Below are 6,221 nucleotides of genomic sequence, written 5' to 3' on the forward strand. Positions count from 1 at the left end.
TGTCAGTGCTGCCAGATCAGACCCTTCCTCACCTCCATCTTCAGGAGGACACAGCTCCTTGGATGTGTCCATGACGCAGCTTTATGGAGGCATTTATGTTTGATAAGCCTGTGAGATGGCAGTGTTGGCTAAGAAGGAAGAAAGATGGCCAAACAACCTCAAAAATAAGCATGGAGGTGAATGGGGAGCAGAGTAAGAAAGAATGTCTGTCTCTCTGACTGCCCCCCAGAGCAGCATTTCCCTGGTACATTGGGAATCTTCTCTTTCCTCCCTGCCAGAAAGCTCTGCCTGGTACAGCTTGAGGAAATAATTCAGGGGGGGCTCCCGGGAGAGCAGCAGCAGCCCTGGAGAAGGGGGTTGGAACCATGCCTGTTGGCGACCCAGGCTCTTCACCGTCTCATCTGTGACCTGACATTGGAGGTGAGGTTAATCAGGTCCCACCCCTGCAAGTAACTGCCGTTGTGCTCACAAAACGAGGTCGGGCCAGCAGCAATGGCTGAGCAGCAGCGATGTTGATGTTTTGTTAGGCTGTGATGTTGGCATCCACGTTTGGTTTTGTAACAGTTAAATTGAGCGGCCCCATGGGGTGAGCAGGATTATTCACTCACACTGCTGAGAGCAGCTGCCTTGCTGGGTCTGCCCACAGCCTCAGGAAGGTGCCTGCATTATCCCAAACCTCACCCCTGCAGCCAAAGCAGTGCTGGGCATCCGTGTGGGCAGCGAGATAGCTGGCAGGGTGCCTGGGCGCCTTGCCTGTTCACCTTCTTCTGTCTTTCCTACTGCCCTTGTGCTCTTTGGGATCTTGGTTGTAACATAGGTACCACTCACTGTGGGGTCCCCTGCCTTCTGCCTGGCTTCTGCCTGCTTTCTGGCCCTGCTCTACCAGCCCATGCTGTTTCCAGACAGCCTGGAAGAGCACTGCAGCAGAAGTCTATACAGGCAGTGTAGCACAGGTTTGACGCTCCACCAGGGACCTGAGCATCAAGCCCTACAGCTCATGCTAAAATCCTGCCTTGCCTGGGGCTCTGCGGGGGAGAAAAGCCCAAGCTTTGATTGCAGGAGCTGCATTGACAAGCTGCTGGCAGGGCTTAAAGCGCTCCAGACCCACCTCCCTCTGAGTGCACCCCCAGCCAGCACACAGAGCAGTGGGACTAGCTGGTTCCCCATGCGTCTTCCTTCCCCTGGGTTTGCTGGCCCATTGCAGGGGTGCTGCCCATTTTCAAAGAGCGACGAGCACCCCACCCACCCCGCAGCACTTGGCACCAGGTGTTTACACTCATTGTGGGGAGGGTCTCTTGCAATAGCTGTGTCCGATGTAGCATAAAGCGGCTGTGATGGCTCTGACAGGCAACCACCCTGTGTCTGCACAGCAAAGGGATCGTGCTGTCCCAGCCTGTTAAGAGGCTTGGCCTTGTTATACGCTACCATCGTGGGTGGGTTTGTAGGGCAGATGGAGAGCAAGGTCTCCCCTAACAGCCCAGTTGTGAGGATAACCCCTAAAAGAGTCCGTTCAGGCTGTCTGTATGATCTGATTTCATACCCCGTGTTTAGCACAGCAGCTCTTTCCCCTTGAGCAGCACCATGTGCTTTGCAGTTACATCTTTAAAACGACTTAGTTATACGCTTGGTACATGTTATTTTGAATTCTCTTGAAGATCAAGGATGCTACAAAGCCAGCAAGATAAAATTAGCATCTGAGCTGTAGCCTCTGCCTGGTATAAGAAATGCAGATCAGCCTCACTTGCAGTGAATGCTGGAAGGTGAATTTCATTTACGTCTTCCTTTCAGCAGACCTGGTTCTGCCACCCTTATTTGCTTAGAGTAGGACAGCCCATGAGCTGTCCCCACAGCTCCTGCAAGGCAGCTTCCAAAGGAAAGTATCAGGCAGTAGCACGGGTGCGGAATCGGACCCCAAACTGATTAGAAATCAGTTTGTTCAGATCGGTTCTTATCTACCCACAATGTGGAAGTTTCAACAGGGAGTCGAGGGGGACCAGCCAGGCTGAGGCGTGCCATTCAGCCCTCAGGAAGCCAGCCCTTTTCAGCACCAAGCGCTAGCACCGGACATTTTAAAAGGCTGCAAGAGGTGAGAGCATGTGCAAAGCCAAGCCCTCAAAGGACCCGAAGCCTGGAGAAGGGCCGCAAGGTGGGGACTGTAGGGGCCCCTGACATCATGTCAGGAGGCACCTGGCTGCGGTGGGCAAGTGATCCCAGTGGGAGAAAACGGTGGGGGCTGAAGGCTTCAGCACAGCCGAGGTAAGCCCTGCAGCTTCTGCAGGAAACAAGACACATTTTAAAAGCCAGATTAACCAGAAGGGGCCACCACGATGCTGGCCTAAAGACCTTCTCTTGATTACCCTCTGCTTGAAGTAAATTTTAGCTGGGTTCTTTTCAGTTTCTTGGTTGTGTTCTTTTCAGGGAGGTAAGTTTAAACCTGTAAGAGCAGGTCGTGCACGAGCCAAGTGCTAGGAGAAACCTGAGGCTGCTGCTGACGTCTGCCGCACACCTCATGGCATTGCCAGCACAGGCCTGGGACCAGACTCAGGTCCAGCCTTGTTTTGTGCCACGTGGCTGCAAACTATCACTGGATAAATCTGAGAAGCAGAGGCCAGGTCTGTGTTCCTCAACCCAGCGCTGCTCTGGCACAAAGTGACCCCTCCTTGTGCTCAGGTGCAGGGCTGGAGCAGACTGGGCCAAGAAATGCGGGGCAGAAATTCAAAGCTTAGATCCTTAAATCTTTCCTGTAACGACCTACCAAGTCTTCACCCAATGTGTCTGCCTAGGCATTTGCTGGTGAAATACCCTGCTATCTGTTTGAGAACAGGCTTGAAATTGGCAGCCTTTACAGCATTGCCTTGGTCCCATCGGGGCTCACGGGCACGTCGTTATCTTCTCAACTGGATCAGGAGGCAACTGCAGGCTCACTTACACGATGGAGACCTGAGTTGGACCCTTGGGGCTCTGCAGTCTTCTTGCCCCATGGGTCAGGAGTGAGAACATCCAACCCAGAAGCAAATGTTGTGTTTGAACACGGTACATCCTTAGCTTTTAACCACAGAGTGTCACCCGTGGTGACAGAGTCAAAGGGGCAGGGGGAGGACATTGGAAGAAGAGCAGTAGAGCTGCCTGGAGGTGTAGATGGGCTTTCAGAGGGGACAGTCAGGGTTAAGAGATCTGTTTTCAAAGCTGTCTAATGGCTAGAGGTGCTTGATTGGGCATCCAAAAATTAAGAGCCCCATACTTCCAGTGAATTAATTCCTACTGAATTAGGGGACACGTTTTCTGTCTCTTTCTTTGCAGATGTTCCAGAACAGTTCCATCTTTTTCCACAGTATTTGAGGTGATTTACTGAGTAAGATCTAAGCTGAGTCATCGATTGTCGTAAGTGGGTATCAGTCCCTTGATCTTTGTTAATTCTTACCCATCTAAGCCAACAAAGGATTATTCTTTAAAAAAGGTGTCTATGAGTATCCAAATTTTAAAGCCAAAGTTGTTTTAATTGGACTTACAGGTAACGTGTTTCGTATTTCCAAAGTGAATACTCAGTAGGATGAATTCAAAGCCACTTTAAGAAAGTTACAGATACACACTTAAAAGTAGGTGTTTCTGGGAACATCTCTGCCTTTTATGCTAGTGTATTTATACCAAGCCAGCCAGAAGCAACAGAAGGGCAGTCCATCTGAGCCACTGGCACTGACATCCATTCAATAGCAACAGCCAGCCAGGCCTGGGTAATATTGTATGCAACTGCTTTCTTTGTTAATGAAGGTAACATTGTGCATTGAACTAAAGGTGGATACCTGCCACAAACTTCATACCTTATCCGGGCTTCAGGATGTGGCTTTTCAGATCCAGATTTTTGTTTTTCCCACTAGAGAAATAAGACTGCCAGGGAATTAAATCTGGAGCCAACTTCTGCAAAATCTGAAGGAGGTGGGAAGCTGGATTCAGGCTGATGCATCTCTCCTCCGCTGAGTACCCCAGAACATTTTGCCTTCATTCAGAAATGCCCAGGCTATAGCGCAGAGGAGATGTGCTGCACGTGAAACAGCCCTGCATTGCCTCTGGTCACAGGGCATTAAAACTTGAAAGTGAGGACCCAAAGGAGAGAACAGGACAAGCTGTCACAACATGAGTTTGCTGTCCCAGCATAGCAGAGACTGGGAGAACTGATGAATTGATGACATTTTAAGGATTTCTGCTGGTATATTCAAGTATGTCATTTCAAGGGAAAAGAAGAAAGTCCTTATGGACCATGGATGACTGGTGTTCCCCGTATAGTAGTAAGTATCCAGCAGGTTTTCTGCCTTACTGCTTTATGCTGAGGTTGAAATACACAGATAAAAGACAGCCAAGGGAGAGGCAGGTTGCCTCAGATTCCACTGCTCAGGATTTTCATTTGTGAAATGTATAGAAAAATAAGCAGACAACAGTTTTCACAAGTAAGTAGGTTGGTTGCTTGCCTTCTCTCCTTCCCTTAGTATTTGTGAGTTACCAAAAATAGTTTACTCCTATTGTTTATTCTTGGTACTCTGTCATCAACAAAATCCATTCAGTGCTGCGCTAAGCACTGAAATGAACGTGAGGGAGATGGGCCCCAGCCCTAGAAGGCCAGCAAATACAGGAGGCTGACAAAACAAACGAAAAACCAAACCAAAACAATAAAAATTTAAAAAAAGTTCAGAACAAGGGAAGGACTATGATTTAAAAAATAGACCATGAAGAGAGGGATTGTATTTCAGCTCCCTAGCATTTCTGTAACAACACTGAAATGGTTTACTTGATCCCCAAGTAACCATCATTTGAGGCCTCACACTTTTCTTTCTGCTGTTATTTTACATTTCATTATCTTGGTGTTTTCAGATGAAAGTAGTCCTGCTCCAACAAATTACTGGAAGTGTTTTTCCTCTGTTGCAAACAGATTGTTTCCTTGCTCTTCCTCAGCATTCAGCGTACAGCGGCAACAATACGCCTTTCATTAGGTGGACCAGGAGAGCTCTGCATCCTGCATAATGGTTTCCTCCTCTGATGCTGGGATTGATGCGATGGCAATTTCTGTGAGTTCTGTTACCTGTCCTAAGAGAAAATGCATACGTGTGTGGGCGCACCCACACATTGCTTTTCACTGCCTGCTTTCAAGCTGATGTGGAAGCTGTAGGGAAAAAATGAATCTTATTTGCCAGTTAGGTCTACTAATTACAGGACTTTTTTTTTTTTTTTTTTTTTTTTTTTAAGAAAAAATTGTTTTCACTTACAGCCTTTGCAATCTGTTTTGAATTAGGAAACACTCAGGATTAGAAAGTGTTTTCTCATTAGAACAAATGCCATAGATTTAAAAACCTCTTCATTTAAATTCCTCCTAATGTTCTTTGGCTTGAACAAGTGAGCTCTTAATGTCCATTTTAATTAAAGCACTTCAGTGGGATTCCAGCTGGGCACCTAATGACAGCAGGTCTCTGAGAAGTGGATGTGGTCCAACTAAGAAAGGGAACTCCAGGGTGGGAACTTCAGCAGAAGCTGTCCTTTTTAAGGAGAAGTGCTAAGGGAAACGTAAATTAAAGTCTGCCTAGAAAAGCGATCCCACACTTAGAGTGGGTGCAAGTATCGCATAGTTTGTGAGGCGCTGCCTGGGGGTGCTGGGTTTTGCACTGGGGCAGACGTACATTGCCCTGAGCCACTCTGTACTTCTGTCTCCTTGCTGCTGTAGCAGTTTGCAAAGCGTCAGCGCAGGCTCTCGCAGTTAGTGGGATTGCTGGCCATAGGCTTTAGCACCCTACCTCTGCTGTCAGGTTCCTCTTCTTTTATCCACTGCCCCCCAAATTTCTAATTTCTTGCTTTAAAGTGCTGGAAAATAAAGCCTCATCCAGCACATTTACATTCCTTTCCTAGGGCATGGAAAAGGCAGAGGGCAGCACACTGATGGGGATTATCCAGCACCTCAATGCTCTTTTTTCCAGCACCTCAATGCTCTTCTTTCCCAGCTACTGCCCAGAGAGCACCGGTGCCCCCCTTTCCTCGGGAGCAGCCTGGGGCAGCACAGAGGGAAGGAGCCCATCACTGTCCTCTTCAGCGTGCAGCTGCCATCCCAGAGGGAGCCAGGGACGGAGAGGGACCAGGCAGCTATGAGCCAGCAGGCAGTGAGAACATCATACGGCCAGTGTTCCTCTGCAGGCAGTGTACGCAATGGAAGAGAAGCAAACTGCAAGGTCAGATTTGCACTG

At 48.5% G+C, this 6,221-nt stretch overlaps 1 long non-coding RNA gene across 1 annotated transcript; it reads left to right on the plus strand.

The window, feature by feature from the left end:
- The first annotated feature begins 284 nt into the window (after window positions 1-284).
- LOC121079250 lies at window positions 285-5,955 on the plus strand. The gene is made up of 4 exons (XR_005824959.1): window positions 285-420; window positions 3,301-4,283; window positions 4,922-5,057; window positions 5,890-5,955. It is a non-coding gene; the product is annotated as an uncharacterized LOC121079250 (long non-coding RNA).
- The last annotated feature ends 266 nt before the right edge of the window (window positions 5,956-6,221 follow it).

The sequence above is a fragment of the Cygnus olor genome, chromosome 16, assembly GCF_009769625.2.
Source record: "Cygnus olor isolate bCygOlo1 chromosome 16, bCygOlo1.pri.v2, whole genome shotgun sequence".
Lineage (NCBI taxonomy): Eukaryota > Metazoa > Chordata > Aves > Anseriformes > Anatidae > Cygnus > Cygnus olor.